This window comes from Panthera pardus, unplaced genomic scaffold (genome assembly GCF_024362965.1).
Source record: "Panthera pardus isolate Hobbes unplaced genomic scaffold, ASM2436296v1 HiC_scaffold_24, whole genome shotgun sequence".
In the NCBI taxonomy this organism is placed as follows: domain Eukaryota; kingdom Metazoa; phylum Chordata; class Mammalia; order Carnivora; family Felidae; genus Panthera; species Panthera pardus.
The window spans coordinates 77,731,539-77,751,548 of NW_026526810.1; the positions used below are offsets into that span (position 1 = coordinate 77,731,539).

Genomic DNA, 20,010 nt, shown 5'->3' on the forward strand with positions numbered 1-20,010 from the left:
CATTCAGTACCTTCAGAGTAGTCTCAGTCAAATCCTAATTCCAACTTCTATATGATGTCATTTAGGTATTTGCGGGTTGTTCTCATGGGCTCATAAAGCCTAGGAGCCAAATTTACAGTGAAGCAAAAATTTCAGGGTACCTCACACACATGGGGCCCTAGAAATGAGTTCATATGGGCATATGTCTTAGCAAAACTTGCCAAAAGAAGATATTTTATCCATTGCTGTCTATGCCTTTCCATTTCAACTTTCTGTCCATCACAGGTAGGGTAGTGCATTAGCAGCCCGTAGCAGTTCTTGGATACAACTAAGTGAAAGTTGATTTGGAATGCATACTATTTGGATTCAGTGGGATCCATTTATATGTTTGCAATCACTTCTGTATACAGTTAAATTACTCTAGCTGCTTTAGTCCTGATTTGAAAATTGAAATGAAATATATAGGATTTCAGAGGACCTTGAATAATCAAAATAATTGTGAAAAAGAAGAACAAAGTGGAAGACTCATATTTCTTGATTTCAAAACTTACTACAAAGATATAGTAATCCAAACAGTGTGTTACTGGCATAATGATACACATATGGACTGATCGAATAGAATTGAGAGCCCAGAAATAAATTTTTATGTATATGGACAGTTGATTTTCAACAAGGGCTCCAAGGCCATTCAATGAGAAAAGAACAGTCTCTTCAACAGATGGCACTGGGGAAAGGGGTACCACATGCCAAAAAATCACTTAAGTATTCTGTAGCCAGTGGTGCCTGGTTGGCTAAGTTGGTAGAGCATGAGATGCTTGATGTTGGGAGTCGTGGGTTTGAGCTCCATGTTGGGGGTAGAGATTACTTAAAAAAGAAATAATATAATAGTCTTTAAGAAAAAGTTTCTGTAGCCAAAAAGCAGGAGAAACAGTATTATAGAGGTATGCCAAACAGATAAATAACAAAAGTATTGCATTATTCCTATGAATTTTGTGATACTTTGATAACTTTTCCAAATTTGACTTCTTATTCTAAATAAGTATTGACCTTCATACCTAGTTTTGTATTCATAAGTTTTTTTTGTTTATTCTGAAAGTGCTCCCGCCCCCCCACCCCCACACCAAACTATTTAAGTTTCAGGTCCTATAAAACCTGTGTTGACCTCTGGAAACTAGGTAGCAGGTCTCCACTAGACCAAATAGAACATATATTAATGACAAATGGAGTAAGGCTGAATGCTAGCTGCACTCGCTTCCTTAGCTGGGTGCTCTCATCTAAGGTACACATGAAAATCCTACCCAGAAGCCTTGTCACCTACTACACAGATGTTTCAAGTGGGGTTTGATCTACTCAGTATAAAATAAGGCTATCTTCTTCTAGATACTAGTTTTTCAAAACTGTTAATGACTATAGTTTTGGGCACTGTAGTGATTTAGCACTCTATATTTTCATTAATTAAAAAAATATTTATTAGGTATATACTCTGTACAAGGCCCTGTGATAACCAAAATGATGAGTGAAGCTAGATTCTGTCCTCAAATCAGTCTAGTAAGGGAGCTATCTATGTAGTAAAATATAAAGACATATCTATGTAGTAAAATATAAACAGTGATGAGTCTCAGAGAGGCTCTTAGAAAGTATTATGATTGTATGATCATATAATGTATTGTTCAAGCTGGGGTACTTTTGAGAGTGAAAGAAAATGCTTCTAATAGTTTAACTAAGACAACAGGCATAAAGTGGGACAGTCCCAGGCAAACCAAGACCTATAGTAACCCCTGTTATGAGGAATTGGCAGGGAGGAAAATCATAGTGGAAAGGGGCATCTGTGATAGTTTTATGTGTTGGCTTGACTGAATCAGTGGATGCCCATATATCTGGTTAAACATTATTTCTAGATGTGTCGGTGAGGATGTTGCTGAATGAGATTAGCATTTGAATCAGTGGACTCAGTGAAGTAGATTAACCTTCCCGAAAGTGGGTGGGCTTATCACCTTTTTTCTTGCCCTTCAACTGAGATTTACATCAGCTGCCCTGTTTCCTAGGCCTTTGTACTTGAACTGAATTACACCGCTGGGTTTCCTGAGTCTTCGGCTCACAGAAGGCAGGTCATGGCACTTCTCAGCTTCCGTAATTGGGTGAGTCAATTCTTCAGAATAAATCTCCTTTTATATCCCACTGGTTCTGTTTCTCTGAAAAAGCTGTACTAATAGAGCTTCCACATTATATGTAGAAACTGAGGCCTAGGGGACCAATGAGTGAGATAAAGACACAGGAAGAAAGTAACAAATCATCAAATTCTGATCACCATTTATCTTAAAGTTGACTAGACCATGGTGCTCCTGACCCCTGAGAGAAATGTTCATTGTACATTATCTTCTGACAGTTAAAAAACTTGGAGAAATACTAGTAAGATTACACATCTCTGAGTAGTCCTTATTCTAAAGTCATGTGTCAAAGAGTATTTTTTTTAGCAATAGTCAAAAGCATTTTCTCGGAAGATAATGTTTTATGAGCAAAGGCTGTTTTGAAATCGTAACATAATACTGTCCTTCCTACCTTTATCAGGGTGTCTGCAACCTGATTAGTTTCTTAAAAGATTATTATTTCCCTGTGTTCAACCTACATGTCTGCATGGACAGGGGTAAGAACAACCAATCAAAGCCACAGTTTAGAAATGGCCAACTATCATGAGGAATAATCCATGGCCTATTTTAGATAAAATTCTGACAGCTTGCTCTTGTGACAAAGATGTTAACAAGGAAAGAAAATGGCACTAATTTAATCCATTCTTATAGTTCATTCTAAAATGAGACTAGCATGACACCAAGTTATAATAATAAATACTATAGTAATTTCACAATTCTTCCTACATGCTGTTCACACTCCTTTCACATGCAAATTTGCCATCCATTGCTTCATGACAGTGATTTTAAGTGCATTAAAGAATTCTGAATTGTCTTATACTTGATCTCCTAATTATGTTGCCAGAACATACACAGAATAGTACCATACACTGGCATTTATCTGATTTATAGCATTTCTTCATACAGTGGGTTCCCCACTTCTCCTGAAGATCTGGGTTCTTGGACACAGTAACAGTAGTAAGATTCGATAACTACTCCTGCAATGATTAGTAATAATCAAATAATCACTATGAATAGTTGAAAGAGAGAAGTTAACATTTTCCAAATATGGAGTCATTGTGAAATACAAATATTTATTTTGTAATACAAATTTACATTTATAAAAAGTTAAAAAAAAAACCAGAACATTTGAAAGAGATGTCTAAAGATTAGTTTTTAAGGACATGTTTGAAAAGGCTACATAACTGAAAAAGAGATACTGAAGATCATTGCTTCTGGGTATCCCACTTTTCTCCAGTGCTTTGGGGGCAGTGTCCTGGGCTAGTGCACTGGGTGGAAAGCACAGCATTGGTGTGGTGTAAAAAAAATTAGAAATGTTACAATTGTTTAAGGATTGTGAAACCCAAGCCAGTTAGGATTTTCTCATATGTGTTCATGGCTGACACAAAGAATGCTTAGATCTACTATTCTGGATGAATTTGAAAAGAATGAAAAGTCTGGAGAAAGCACCTTGAAAAGAATGAAAAGTCTGTACAAAGCACCTCCCCCTGACTTAATCTAGTTTATAATCCATGAAGAGATAGTATCTGAAGGTAACCCAAAGCAAGTATATTGGAACACCCTTCACTTTGATGAAAGTATGGAGAAGTGGTAATCAGTTTCATTATATGCTTTTATTTCTAAATACTATGTCATGCTTGGTGATTCCGTGGTGAGAGATTGTGGGGCAATGAATTGAAATGTCTACTTTTTGGGAAATGACTTTTGTACTTTTCCCTGTGAATAGAAAATTGTGACTGAGGGAGAGTCCCAGGTGACAGCCATTTCTTTAGCATCTTGCCCACCAGGAGAGTGGAAACAAGGCTCTGACTCTGTCAGTAACTTCTCTGCGTGCTTGTTTAATTAATTAACCACAGCCTCAGAATTCGGCTTAATAGCCTTAATTACGCAGGAAAACAATACACTGTGTAAATTAGTATACACCAGACGTGACATAATTACCAGGGCAGGGTGGACAGCATTTTGTTGAAGTGCTGCTTTAAATGAGTCATTTCAATGCTGAAAATATATTTTTTGTATTTGAGAGCTAATGTACTGAATTGTTCTTTCAGAAACCTGGTTCCAAGTGCTCTAAAATGCCAGGTAGGTGGAAAATAATAAATTCTGTGTCTTTTGGGATAAAAACCACATTTTGTATTATACTGCTGGGTGGCACAATCACTGTAATTTAGGAAGGTTGCTATTATTGTATGAGCAAACTTTTTTTATATTATTACTGTTTATTTTAATGCAGGGACATATTCTCTAGCAGACACATAATGAAAATGGCCTTGTATTAAAATTGTTTACCTGCTGTTTGCTGAAAGGTGTTGTAAAAATTAGAAATAGAAAAGACCTCCTATGGCACCTAGTCCATCCCAGGCAGGGCAGAGAAAAAGATTATACCCTTTAGCAGCTTTGCTAGGGAGCCAAAAATAGACCCCACTTTCATATGTCTCACTGAGTAAATTGTAGGTGGAAGGATGAGATCGTTTGTGTCAATTCAGGAGGAAAAACAGTATTCCCACAAATGTTGAGAAAGAGGGGTACCAATTTATTGACAAATAAATTGACTGAGGTCCCACATTTGAGGGATTTAAGGTCAAAACAATTTTTTTTTAATTCCTCAATTGATTGTGCTGACTTGTGCAATTATTTAGAGTTTCCCCGTTAACTTATCCAATTATCTGTGTAACTACATAGGCATTGGAAACAAGAGTGGAGAACGTTATTCTTTCACTCTGGAGATTAAGTGCAATAAAATACTGGATTGCTTTGAATATTGCCAGCTTTTCTTTCCTTTCTGAATTTTCTTAAGGTACAAAGGAGCAAGACATGACAAAAAATGTACATAAAAGCAGGAGGAAGCAGATGAGTCACAAGAGGCCTAGATTATTTGCACCAGAAATGAGCCCAGAATGGGTTGAAGTGACACTGCTGTGATAAAGCTGAATTAGCCCTTGGGAAAATTGTTTCTGAGACCTTTTCTCTCTTTTCTCCACCCTTTGCCTTTCCTGTCAGTACCCATCCACTCCCATTTTCCTTCCCCGGGGCCCCAAGAACCTCCTCCAGTCAGTGAAAATCTTCACCAAACTAAATTGGAAAAAAAACCCAATGTTAGGTATCTACCCATCTATTTCACAAATTCAGTATCTCTTTGTGGCCCCTTCCTCCACCCTTCTGTCAGATCTCCGTTGTGATTAGAGAAGGGGCTACTTAGCAAGTCTTAGTCGCTTAAGAATTTCAAGGGCTTTCATGTTAATGACTGTAACAGGCAGCAGCTAAAGGGCCCCAGTGATCCCCACCTCCTGGTGTTCTGCCTGTGTGTAACCCCTCTCCTTGAGTGTGAGCTGCACCTAGTGCCTGGATTCTAACAGAATATGGCAAAAGTGATGAGATGTCACTTCTGAGATTAGGTTACAAAAAGATTGTGGCTTCTTTCTTAGGCTCTTGCACTCTTTCTTGCTTACTCTGAGAGAAGCTGCCTGCCATATTGGGTATGTCCTATGGATAGGAACAGAAGGAGGCCTTCAGCCAACAGCTGGTGAAGAACTGCATCATGCCAATGACAGGAGTAAGCTTCCAAACTGAACCTTCCCGGGTCAAGTGAACCCAGACCTAGCTGACAGCCTGCCTGCAATTTCATGACTGAGTCTGAGCCATCCAGCTAGGCTGTGCCCAGATTCCTGACCCACAGAAACTGTGAAATAATAAATGTTCGTTCTTTTAAAATTCTAAATGGGTAACAAACGACACAATGAATTATCTCATGTAAAACATAAAAATGAATTTCAGTTAAAATGATAATCAATCCGTTTAATTAGTGAACCAATTAGTTAACTTTGCCCCGTATTGCAGACATCAGAACTCACCAGTCAGACTTTCAGTGTGCGTGCTGGGCTGAAGACCCGAAAGGGCACACTACCGTCTGTAGTGCGATGACCGAAAGTTGCTGTCAAATCCCCGCCCAGGCGTAACTGCGCTGCAGGGCAGGGGGCGTGGCTTGGCCTCGCTACTGGCGGCTCGCTGCGCCTGCGCCTGCTCCTGCGCCTGCGTGGTGTGGTGTCCTTTGGCTGGCTAGGCTCTAGTCGGGAGAGCCAAAAGCACAGAAGTCGGAGGTCGCTGTGGCTGTAGCGGGGGGGTCACCCCTCCACCTGACCACAAGGTACTTTTGTGGAGGGCTAAACGCCTTCATAGTGGACCTGCTTCTGTTAGTTCTGATGGTTGGCACTCAGGGCTAATAAGACGAAATTTAGAATTTTGAACTCACTATGAACCCACGTAGTCGCTTAGCTTTTATGTCACGTGAGCCTGGCTTGTAAATTTTTCCTTTCATTCCAAGGGAATTCCCACACTTAATTACTGTGGAACTCTTTCTCAAGCAGAATCTTATGACACTAGTGCTCTAAGGAACACATTTTGGGAAACATCGATAAACTATTTCCTGTTATTGGACAGATTGTTGGCAGTTTTTAGCCATTGTAAATAACTGTCATCTTTGGGAACATCTTGAATTATTTCCCACAGTACATCCCTAAGAGAGGAATGCCTGGGTAAAACAACATCTTAAAATTTTTTGATAGAAATTCTCAAATTACTCTTAAGAAATATTTCACCAATTTTATACTCCGGCCTTAGGTATTTTCCTCAAACCATATCATTGGAAATTGCCGTATTAAATATTTGTCCGGGCACCTGGGTGGCTCAGTCGGTTAAGCGCCGGGCTTCAGCTCAGGTCACGATCTCATGGTTTGTGAGTTCAAGCCCCGCCTCAGGCTGTTTGCTGACAGCTCAGAGCCTGGTGCCTGCTTCAGATTCTGTGTCTCCCTCTCTCTGCTCTTCCCGGATTTGCACTTTCTCTCTCTCTCAAAAAATAAACATCATAAAATTAAAAAAAATATATGTCAATTTGATAGGTAAAAAATTATGTATTTTAAAATGCGTTTTGTTTATTTGACTATTAATGTGGTTAAACATTTATACTTTTGTTTAGTGAATTATTTATTTTTGTACTTTGCCCAGCTATCTTGGGTTTGCTTTTTCATTATTGTGGAAATTTTTAATATAATTTCATGTAAATATAAGTGCTTTGAAGGGAGATAGCTGAGTAGGGGGTTGGGGTAGTGACAAAGGACAGAGATTGGAGGCACCTTAATTAATTAATTAATTAATTTAGTTTCTAGTTTACTTTGAGAGAGAGAGAGAGAGCACATGCAGGTGAGCAGGGGAGGGGCAGAGAGAGAGAGAGACAGAGAATCCCAAGCAGGCTCCATGCTTTCAGCACAGAGCCCAGCATCCCCACGAACTGTGAGATCATGACCTGAGCCTAAATCAAGAGTTGGAAACCTAACCAAGCCAACCAGGCACCCCAGAGGCACATTATTTTAGATAGCATGGTTGAAAAGATTGCTCAGAGAAGGTGACATTTGTTTGTCTGAAACATCTTTTATTTGCCTTTATGGAAAACAATGTCCGCATTCATTTCCATCCTTCCCATTGAGCTCTCCTCCAGGGGGTTGTTCTATATGCAGTGTATTAAAAACTTCCTCTGGCTTCCCATTGAGCTTAGCAAATGGAGAGTCCAGCAGGAGGTCAGAGGGAGGAAAGAGAATGAAATTGGGGTATTTATTTTCCTAAACCTCCCTCCCTTCCCCACCAGTAGTCACTCTGGGCTGATGAAGGTCATTACTTCTCTCAAAGCAACTTTCTCTTCATGAAACTTTCATGGTTCCAGTAACTGCTCTATGCCATTACCCTCTGCCCCCCCTCACCCCCACCCAGTTTTTGAAATAGTAACACCTCTATCCCTTGTAGTTTTCCTAACCCTAAACACACATTTATAGTCTCTTTGCAAATACGCTGTCTTTAAATTATCCCAATTTGAGGGGCGCCTGGGTGGCTCAGTCGGTTAAGCGGCCGACTTCGGCTCAGGTCATGATCTTGTGGTCCGTGAGCTCAGGTCATGATCTTGTGGTCCGTGAGTTCGAGCCCTGAGTCGGGCTCTGTGCTGACAGCTCAGAGCCTGGAGCCTGTTTCAGATTCTGTGTCTCCCTCTCTCTGAGCCTCCCCCATTCATGCTCTCTCTCTGTCTCAAAAATAAATAAACGTTAAAAAAAAATTAAAAAAAAATAAATTATCCCAATTTGAATGTGCCATCTATTTACTTTTGAGACCCAGTACCAGAAACCTACCCAGATCCCTTCTACTATTCACCCATCTTTCCACTGCTGTAAGTATTTGCTGCTAATGGCTTATGACTACACACTTCAGAGAATTGCCTTTAGGCTCACGGAGCCACCTTACCCAGAAATGCCCTGGAAGTTTTGCCCTCTCATCCAGGGGGCAGCCTGAAGCCTTTGACTGATGTAAGGGGCAGGGTACAAAAGTCTATTAGCCTTAGTGACTAGGAAAAAAACAACAAAAGGTCAATGAGTCATTTTATCAGATCCTAGGCAGTAATATGAAAATGTATTGTTTAAAACCGTGAGGTACTTGGGCAGATAGACAAATAGACTGCTAGAGAATAGAGAGACTGAAATCAGACCAATGTATATTTGGGAGCTTTATATTTGAGAGCTGATAAAATCCATAGGAAAGGATGAACTATTTAACAAATACTTCTGAAGATACTGGCTATGTAAGAGTACAAGATAAATTTAGATTTCCATACCACATCATTCACAAAAATACATTCCAGTGAGGTTAAAAATCTAAATACCAGGGACGCCTGGGTGGCTCAGTTGGTTAAGCATCTGACTTTGGTTCAGGTCATGCTCTCACAGCTTGTGAGTTCAAGCCCCGTGTCGGGCTCTGTGCTGACAGCTCAGAGCCTGGAGCCTCTTCAGATTCTGTGTCTTTCTCTCTCTTTGCACCTCCCCTGCTCACACTCTGTCTCTCAAAAATAAATAAACAAACATTAAAAAAATTTTTTTAAATAAATACCAAAAGAAGCTCTAAAACTTTTAATAAAAAAATGGGAGGTATTCTTTATGCCATTAGTAGATAATTCTTAAATGCAAAGCGCAAACAGGAAAATATTTATACATTTTCCTACATTAAGACAAAAAACTTCTGCATGATAAAACGTAAAAAAAAAAATGAACACACAAGTCACAGAGAAAACAGCTGCAACTCATATTACCAATGAAATATCTATGTCCAGAATATATAAAATGCTTTTAGAAATTGAAAATATCAAAAGAAATATTGCCAAAAGATGTAATAGTAAATTCAGAGAGGAAGAAAGATGTCCAATAAATATATGTAAAGATGTCCAGCCTCTTTAGGAATTAGAAAATGTTAATTAAAACAAAGATATAACATTTTATATTTTCATATTTATTAATTTTGCTAATATCAACTGTTAGTGATAATGTGGAGAAATAAGAACACTAATGCAGGACTGGAGGGAGGGCAATGGGTATAATTTTGGAAGGCAATTTAGAACTAGCAAATAAAATTGACAATGCATGTTCTCTGTAACTCAACGTTTCTGCTACTGGGGCTTGCTTATCAGGGAGAAACTCTTGTTCAAGGAGGCATGTACAAAGATATTTGTACATGAAAAAATACGTTGTAGTTTGGTCCAGTGGGAAGCATAAGAATGAAATGAATGAACTAGATTTGAATGTGTCAATGTGTACAAATCTCAAAAACTTGTAGGTTAAAAAAAAAAAAAAGGTTGAGTATAGATATGGTACCAAACATTTAGCAAGTTTACTCAAAAGAAGAACAAAATATGTATAAGTTTGTTAATACTCATTTTAAGTGGGGTGTTATTTCTGGGTAGATAGGGGTGGAAAGTGGGACTGTAGTTGTATTTGTAGTGTTTTGTTTCTTTGAAAATAAAGATAATCTAAAGAGGATATTAAATAGAAGCAATATATTAATAGAGATTTAATCTCAGTAGTGAGCATATCAATATCTGGTACATTTCCTATAGTTTTCTATTTGGCATAAATAATAATAAAACATTAAAAAACAGCACATGTTAAAAATATATAGAAAAAATTAAAATGAACAATGAAAATAATAAAGCTTTAAATTATGCCTAAATTATTTGTGTTAACATGGCTGTAAAACTCCAGTTAAAAATTTGTTGATGAGGAAGATACTTGATGTAAAGAATTAATAAATACAAGCTTGGTCTTTAAAAAAAGTCAGAACATTTTGCCTCTCATGGGATAACCATATGGTGCTTTCATACTATAGAACTCCCCATGGGAGAAGTTTTTTTCAACACCAGAAACCAAAATGTTTAAGCAAAAACATTAATTACAAAATACTGTTTCCAATGTTCTCTTACCTCTTGAGATTAATGTTTTTGCTTAACATTTTGGTTTCTGGGATTGAAAAAACTTTTCCATTAAACTATGCATTAAAAATATTTAAAAATATATTATCTAGCATTCTGGTGAGGTAATTTACTATCAGTTAACTATTATAAATATAGTATCTATCGTTACAAATTAATACATAATATAAAAATAATACATTGAAATAATGTGCATTAAAATATTTAAAATATATTATCTAGCATTTTTAGCTCTACTGGGGAGGCGTTTTTTCAAGATACCTAGTTTGCTGCATTGCTGGAAACAGAAGTTGGAGGTGATATATATGTAGATACTTGAATGTGGTAAAGAAGCAATCTATGCAAAAATTAGTTCTGTGGAAAGAACAGAAGTTCTGAGCAGGGATAGTTTAGAGTATCTGAGAACTGTCAATATAGCAAGTATAACTAACATGGTATAGTAGAGTGGGGAGAGTAGTAGGAGACAATGTCAGAGAGGTAGGCCTAAGATAGGTCCTGTTACAGTCTTATAGGGCATGGTAAGGATTTTGGATTATTCAGATTTTGGTGGGAAACCATAACATAGTTTGATAAGAGGAATGATGTGATAGGATTTACATTTGTCTGTTTGTTCTATGGAATATAGTTAGTAAGGGAATCAGCTGGATTTTGAAGTAGTCCAGATAGGCTACTATATTGATTATCGTCTCTTTTCCTGAAACAAACACAAAAGCACTGAATACTATGGCACATGGATATTATTAGCATGTCTTTTATTACCAACATCATTTTATTGCCACAATGCCCTTATTTCTACAGCTGCTATGAGGCAGGCCACTTGGAAGAAGAATTCATGTAATGGGGTTTTTTAATGCCATAATTTTACTTCTGCAAACTCTGCTTCCATTAATTATTTTCAACATGGTATGTTTTAGTAAATTCCACAGTTAGTCTTCTTGGTTGAGGTAATTTCTCATCTAGTTCCACAAATTACCTGGAATATATTATTGAATTAAATAGAGTATCTGGGTGGAAAGGCTGTTTATGGGCAGGGCATCATTTATTGCACATAAGTACCATTATTCATCATTATGCTCATTACAGTACAAAGGCTTTATCTGCTTTTGACATCTTGCCCTTTAAAGCAACCCAATTTTGGCTGCATGTGGAGATTTAAGAAGAAGTACAGCCCATTTTTCTAATGATGGTGCTATAGAAGCTAATGGCAGCATAAACCACTCTAGACAACTAAGAACAACTTGAGTAGTACTTTTAAATACTTTTAGAGGAAAACCTGAAAACCTATCAAGAAGGAAAAATTGAAGTTTACTTTATAATCAAAGAGCTTTTAATTCTTGTTATTACCATAAGGAAAAAAGGAAACACACCTTAATATGAATAGAATTTGCATGTGTGCATGTGCATGGGTAATCTTCCCTACAGAGACTTTGGTTAGTAGAAAACATGCATTATGAGGAATTAGAAATTGAGTTCAAGTATGAATCAAATTCTGGTTTGGCCATTTGTTGAGTGACCTTAGGCAAGTCAGTTTGTCTCTTGGGCTGCTTGCTTTAATATTCCACAGTTCTGTAATCTCTCTTTGTATTAAAAAAAGGGGTGATCAATTCCCACTTGACAAATGTCTCATTTGTGGATAACTGCTTGACAACTGTGATGTTTGTCCCTGCAACTCTGATCCTCAGAGGCACTGGCCTCATGATTTTCTCTCTGCTGCTCGTGATGTGTCCTGGGTTTTAATAATTTTTGGTGATGAAGGTAGTGCTGATAATGCAGTTGAAAGTGCATGAAATTGAACGTTTGTTGTGTTTTAAATCTCTTTTATTATCAAGCCTTCTAAGAATGTCTTAAGAAATACTACTACTGGGAGCATAACCACCCATGATACCCACTGTCTTTTGTTTTATTGATGATATATTGGTGATATATTTCCTTTTGAATATTGTCTCCCTAGAGAAAGCATGGGGTAAAGGTTACTGTTAGATCTTTAACTTCAGTGCTGCTTTAAATTTTCTATTTGTGCTTTAGAAGTTTTCTATTTGTCCTTTAAGTTTCTGAGATCACTAATCTGGGATTACTTAGAGGTAAGAGTAAGAAAATGTGATTGTAGGAAGGCATGGGCAAAGGAGAGGGTAATAGTAAGTTTCAGAGTTCAGGTTGGCATGGTTGGAAAAAAAATGAGAGCAGAAGTATGAGGATGGGAGAGAGGGGAGGATTTATTCTATTTACCCAAAATGTGTATTTATAATACAGGCCTTTTATCAAGTCATCCATTCATTAATTCATTGAATATTTGTTAAATGATGTTACGCTAGGTGGCAGGGAGTCAAATGCAAATAGGATACCATCAAACAGTGAAAAGAGATAATAGGTTTATGGAAGAGATGCAAAACAATTCTTTGGGAGTCTGGAGAGATAAGAAAGTTCTTTGTTATTGAGAAGATCAGGGAAGTCTCTGGAAAAGAGGTCTTGAAGGACGGGTAGAAGTTTTTCATTTATAGCAAATATTTAGTGAATACCTATATTGTGGCAGGATTTCTTCTTGCTGCTGGGGATACAGAATCAAGCAACACAAAGCCCTTGCTCTTGAGGAGCCTTCATTCTGGAAGGAAAAGACAGAAATTTAGCATACGGTGTTTCTTTTTTCTTCATAAGTGTTACAAAGAAAAATAAAGCAGAATAACAAGAGTTCAAAGTAATGGGTGGTACTATTTTATATAGGGTATATACAGAAATGGCTTTATTAAGAAGATGTCTTCTGAGCAGAAACATGATGGAAGAGGGTGCAAGACATGTGGATATCTGGGGTGTGAGCACTGCAGGCAGAACAAGCACGAAGACCCAGAAGTGGGAGCATGCTTGATATGTTTTATTTTTATTTTTTAAAATATAATTTATTGTCAAGTTGGCTAACATACAGTGTGTACAGTATGTTACTGTAACATACATACAGTGTATGTACAGTGTGCTCTTGGTTTTGGGGGTAGATTCCCATGATTCATTGCTTACATACAACAAACACCCAGTGGTCATCCCAATAAGTGCCCTCCTCAATGCCCATCACCCATTTTCCCCTCCCCCCATCAACCCTCAGTTTGTTTTCTGTATTTAAGAGTCTCTTATGGTTTGCCTCCCTCTCTTTCTGTTTGTAACTACTTTTTCCCCCTGGTCTTCTGTAACTACTTTTTCCCCCCCATGGTCTTCTGTTAAGTTTCTGAAGTTCCACATATGAGTGAAAACATGATATCTGTCTTTCTCTGACTGACTTATTTCATTTAGCATAATACTCTCCAGTTCTATCCGCGCTGCTCCAAATGGCATAATTTCATTCTCATTGCCAAGTAGTATTCCACTGTATATATAAACCACATCTTTATCCATTCATCAGTTGATGGAAATTTAGACTCTTTCCATAATTTGGCTATTGTTGAAAGTGCTGCTATAAACATTGGGGTACATGTACCCCTGTGAATCAGCACTCCTGTATCCTTTGGATAAATTCCTAGTAGTGCTATTGCTGGGCTGTAGGGTAGTTCTATTTTTAATTTTTTGAGGAACCTCCATACTGTTTTCCAGAGTGACTGCTCCAGTTTGCATTCCCACCAACAGTGCAAGAGGATTTCTGTGTCTCCACATCCTCGCCAACATCTGTTGTTTCCTGAGTTGTTAATTTTAGCCACTCTGATTGGTGTGTATGAGGTGCTATCTCAGTGTGGTTTTGATTTGTATTTCCCTGATGATGAGTGACTTTGAGCATCATTTGATGTGTCTGTTGGCCATCTGGATGTCTTCTTTGGAAAAGTGTCTATTCATGTCTTCTGTCCATTTCTTCACTGGACTATTTGTTTTTCAGGTGTTGAGTTTGGTAAGTTCTTTATAGATTTTGGATACTAATCCTTTATCTGATATGTCATTTGCAAATATCTTTTCCCATACTGTCAGTTACCTTTTAGTTTGACTGATTGTTTCCTTTGCAGTGCAGAAGCTTTTTATCTTGATGAGGTCCCAAAAGTTCATTTTTGCTTTTTAATTCCCTTGGCTTTGGAGATGTGTCAAGCAAGAAATTGCTGCAAAGAGGTCAAAGAAGTTGTTGCCTGTTTTCTCCTCTAGGGATCTGATGGTTTCCTGTCTCACATTTAGGTCTTTTATCCATTTTGAGTTTATTTTTGTGTATGATGTAAGAAAGTGGTCTAGTTTCAGTCTTCTGCATGTTGCTGTCCAGTTCGCCCAGCACCATTTGCTAAAGAGACTGTCTTTTTTCCATTGGATAGTCTTTCCTGCTTTGTCAAAGATTAGTTGGCCATACATTTGTGGGTCCAATTCTAGATTCCCTATTCTATTTCATTGGTCTGTGTGTCTGTTACTGTGCCAATACCATATTGTCTTGATGCTTACAGCTTTGTAGTAGAGGCTAAAGTCTGGGATTGTGATGCCTCTTGCTTTGGTTTTCTTTTTCAACATTACTTTGACTATTCAGGATCTTTTATACATCAAGAAGGCTTGTGTGGTGGGGCACCTGGGTGGCTCAGTCAGTTAAGCATCTGACTTTGGCTTAGGTCATGATCTCATGATTTGTGAGTTCAAGCCCCATGTTGGGCTCTGTGCTGTCATCTCAGAGCCTGGAGCCTGCTTTGGATTCTGTGTCTCCCTCTCTCTCTGTCTCTCCTCCACTCACTCTCTCTCTCTCTCTCTCAAAAATAAACATTAAAAAAAAGAAGGCTAGTGTGGCTGCAATAAAACAAGCATGAAGAAAAGCATTAGAATATGAAATCAGAGATGTTGAGGGGCCATATTATGGAGGGTCTTGTAGCCTATATAAGAACTTTGGATTTTACTTTAAGCAAGGTGAGAAATCACTCGATTTAAGTAGAGAAATATGATTATACTGATGGTTAAAGAACAGATTATGTGTTCATTGGAGAGGGCGCAAGTAATGATGGAAGCAGGGAGACTTGTTAGTAGATTATCAAGGTAATCCAATTGAAGAGTGATGGTGGCTCAGATCTGAGTGGTAATAGCAAACATAATGGAAATACTTGGAATTTGATGTATTGTAAAATTAGAACCCAGGGGATTTGATTTTGAATTGGGTATAAGATGTGAGAAAAAGAGAAGAGTCAAGGATGACTCCAAAATTTCTGACATGGAGCAACTGTAAGGTTGATAAGTAATCTTAAAAAACATGGAACAGTTGATATGGTAAAGGCTACAGAAAAGAGCAGGTGTAGTGGGGGAGGTACTATTTTATATAGGGTATATATAGAAATGGCTTTATTAAGAAGATGTCTTTTGAGCAGAAAAATGATGGTCTTTAATCCAATTTGAGTTTATTTTTGTGTATGGTATAAGAAAGTGGTCCAGTTTCATTCTTTTGCATGTAGCTGTCCAGTTTTCCCTATACCATTTGTTGAAGAGACTATATATCTTTTTCCCATTGGGTATTCTTTCTTGCTTTGTTGAAGAGTAATCTATATGTCTGTTTTTGTCCCAGTCAGAACTATACTATTTTTATTACTACAGCTTTGTAATATAACTTGGAGTCTGGAATTGTGATGCCCCAGCTTTTCTTTTCTTTTTGAAGATTACTTTGGCTATTCAGGGTCTTTTGTGGTTCCATACAAATTTTAGGATTGTGTATCCTGACTCTGAAAAATGCTGTTGGTATTTTGATAGAGATTGCATTAAATGTATAGATTGCTTTGGGTAATAAGCATTTTAACAATATTTATTCTTCCAATCCATGAACATGGATGTCTTTGCATTTCTTTGTGTCATCTTCAGTATCTTTCATCAGTGTTTTATAGTTTTCAGAGTACAAGTCTTTCAGCTCTTTGGGTAGGTTTATTCCTAGGTATCTTGTTCCTTTTGGTGCACTTGTAAATTAGATTGTTTTCTTAATTTCTCTCTCTCTCTCTTTTTTTTTTTTTTTTTTTTTTTTTGCTGTTTCATTATTGGTGTATAGAAATGCAACAGATTTCTGTTGATTGATTTTCTATGCTACTTTACTGAATTCATCAATCAGTTCTAGCATTTTTTTGGTACAGTCTTTCAGGTTTTCTATATATAGTATCATGTCATCTGTAAATAGTGAAAGTTTTACTTTTTCCTTACCAGTTTGGATGTCTTACATTTCTTTTTGTTGTCTAATTGCTGTGGCTAGGACTTCTAGTATTATGTTGAATAAACGTGGTGAGAGTGGACATCCTGGTCTTATTCCTGACCTTTGGGGAAAGGCTCTCAGTGTTTCCTCATTAAGGATGATGTTAGCTGTGTCCTACTTTGTTGAGGGCTTTTTATCATGAATGGATGTTGTACTTGCCAAATGCTTTTTCTGTGTCTATTGAAGTGATCGTGTAGTCCTTATTCTTTCTCTTATTGATATGATGTATCATATTGATTTGTGAGCTACATTTGCATCCCAGGGGTAAATCCCACTTGATTGTGAATGATTTTTTTAATGTATTGTTGGATTTGTTCTTCTAGTGTTTTATTGAGGATTCTTGCATTGATATTCATCAGAGATATTGGCCTATAGTTCTTTTATTTTGTGGTGTCTTTATCTGGTTTTGGTCTCAGGATGATGCTGGCCTCATAAAATGCATCTGGAAGATTTTCTTCCTCTTTTATTTTTTGGAATAGTTTGAGAATAGGTATTAAATCTTCTTTAAATGTTTGGTTGAATTTGCCTGTGAAGCCATCTGGTCCTGGACTTTGTTTGTGGGAAGTTTATTGATAACTGATTCAATTTCTTTGTCTCTTCAAAATTTCTATTTCTTCCTGTTTCAGTTTTGAGAGGTTATATGTTTCTAGGAATTTACCCATTTCTTCTAAGTTGTCCAATTTTTTGGCATATAGTTTTTCATATATTCTCTCATAATCCTTTGTATATTTGTTGTGTTGATTGTTATTTCCCCTCTTTCATTTCTGATTTTATTTATTTGGGTCCTTTTCTTTAAAAGTCTGGCTAAAGGTTTATCAATTTCATTGTTTTTTTCAAAGAACCAGTTCCTGATTTCATTGATCTGTTCTATTATTTTTTAGTTTCTGTATCATTTATTTCTGCTCTAATCTTTATTATTTGCTTACTTCTGCTGATTTTAGGTGTTGTTTGTTGTTGTATTTTTTCTAACTCCTTTATGTATAAGATTAAGTTGTTTATTTGATATTATTCTTGCTTCTTCATGTAGACCTGTATTGCTATAAATTCTCCTCTTAGACCTGCTTTTGCTGCATCCCGAAGGTTTTGCATCATTGTGTTTTCATTTTCATTTGTTTCCATGTGCTTTTTCATTTCTTCTTTTATTTCCTGGTTGACCCATTCATTGTTTAGTAGCATGTTATTTAATCTCTATATATGTGTGGTCTTTCCAGATTTTTTCTTGTGGTTGACTTGTGGTTGAGTTTCATAGCATTGTGGTCAGAAAAGATGCATGGCATGACTTTTATCTTCTTTAATTTGTTGAGGCTTTTTTTTAATGACCTAATATGTGATTTGTAATTTTAATGACCTAATATGTGCACTTGAAAAGAATGTGTATTCTACTCTTTTAGGGTGGAATGTTCTGAATATATCTGTTAAATCCATTTGGTCCAGTGTGTCATTCAAAGCCATTGTTTCCCAGTTGATTTTTCATTTAGATGATCTGTTCATTGATGTAAGTGGAGTATTAAAGTCTTCTATTATTATTGTATTATCATTTCTAGTTCCTTTTGTTTGTTAATAGTTTATGTATTTGGATACTCCATTTTGGGTGCATAAATATTTACAATTGTTAAATCTTCTTGTTGGATTATGCCCTTTATTATTATGTAGTGTCCTTCTTTGTCTCTTGTTATAGTCTTTGTTTTAAAGTCTAGTTTGTCAGGTATAAGTATTGCTACTCCAGCTCTCTTTTGACATCCACTTGCATGATGTATTTCTATCCCCTCACTTTTAATCTGCAGGTATATTTAGGTCTAAAATGAGTCTCTTGTAGGCCGCATATTGATGGGTCTTTTTGTTTTTAATCCATTTTGTCACCCTAGGTCTTTTAATTGGAATATTTAGTCTATTTGCATTCATAGTAATTATTCATAGATATGTATTTATTGACATTTGATTACTCATTTTGTGGTTGTTTCTGAGGATTTTTCACGGATCATCTCCTATCTTTCTCTCTTTCATGGTTTGCTGGATTTCTTTAATGATATATTTGAATTTCTTTCTCTTTATTCTTTGCATATTTATTGGTGGTTTTTTATTTGTGGTTATATAACATCTATATATAGCAGTTTGTAGTAAGTTGATGGTCATTTAAGTTTGAGCCAATTCTTTACTCTTTTCCTTCCCACATTTTAGGTATATAAGGTGTCATATTACACCTTTTTATTCTGTGAGTTCGTTGACTCATTTTTTAAAGAAATATTTATTTCTACTGTATTTGTGTTTCCTACCTTCATACTGTCACTTTTGAGCTTTCCTTTCCACTCAAAGTGTCCTTTTAAATGTTTCTTGTAGGGCTGGTTTAGTAGTCATGAACTCCTTTAGTTTTGTTTGGGAAACTCTTGATCTCTCCTATTCTGAATGATAGCTTTGCTGGATAGAGTATTATAGGCTACAGATTTTTTTTTCATTTTTCAACACTTTTAATGTATCATGCCAGTCTCTTCTGGCTTGGAAAGTTGCTGCTGAAAAATCCCCTGATAAAGTTATGGGATTATCCTTGTATGTTACTGTCTTCTTTTGTCTTGCTGCTTAAAAAGTTTTTTTTCTTTATCACTATATTTTCCCATTTTAATTAAAATATGTCTTGGTGTGGATCTGCTTTTGTTGATTTTGTTGGAGGTTCTCTGTTCCTTCTGGATCTGGATATCTGTTTTTTTCCCAGATTAAGGAGGTTTCTTGCTATGATTTCTTCAAATAAATTTTCTTCTCCCTTTTCTCTTTTCTTCTTCTGGGACTCCTATAATATGAATGTTATTATGTTTGATGGAGTCACTAAGTTCCCTAAGTCTGTTCTCATTTTGCATGATTATTTTTTCTCTCTTTTGTTCAGCTTGATTGCTTTCCATTACTCTGTTTTCTAGGTCATTAATTTGTTCCTCTGCTTCTTCCAGCCTGCTGTTCATTGCATTAAGCATGTTTTTACTGCACTCTTCATCTCTGGTTCTTTTTTACCTCACTGATGTCTCCCACTCTTTTCTCAGGTCTATTGAGTATCTTTATGATTATTGCTTTAGGTACTCCATCAGGCATGTTACTTATATCTGTTTCACTTGGATCTCTGGCTATGCTTGTCCTTTTCTTTCATTTAGGATAAATTTCTCTATGTTCTCATTTTGTCTAAATCTCTGTGCCTGTTTCTCTGTGTTAGGAGAGTCAACTATATTGCCTGTTCTTGAGAGTAACGGCCTCATGAAGAAGAGGTCCTGTAGTGTCTTGCTATGTATTGTCCCTTATTCCCTAGGGCTTGGCACTTCCGGGAATGTCTCCAATGTGTACTGCATGTGCTCTGCTTTTGTGTCCTAGCTGCTTTATCCTTTGGGCTGGTCATTTGCAGAGGTTCTCCTTACCTGCTGTGAGCAGTGATGGGTTCCTGGCCTGACTGTGGTGCA

At 36.8% G+C, this 20,010-nt stretch overlaps 1 long non-coding RNA gene across 1 annotated transcript in view; it reads left to right on the top strand.

Moving 5' to 3' along the window:
- Positions 1-6,192: 6,192 nt before the first annotated feature.
- LOC109253286 (uncharacterized) overlaps positions 6,193-20,010 on the top strand; it is a 34,089-nt gene continuing 20,271 nt past the window's right edge. Inside the window, exon 1 of the long non-coding RNA XR_002074318.2 lies at positions 6,193-6,270. This is a non-coding gene — a long non-coding RNA (uncharacterized LOC109253286). The remainder of the gene's footprint in view (positions 6,271-20,010) is intronic.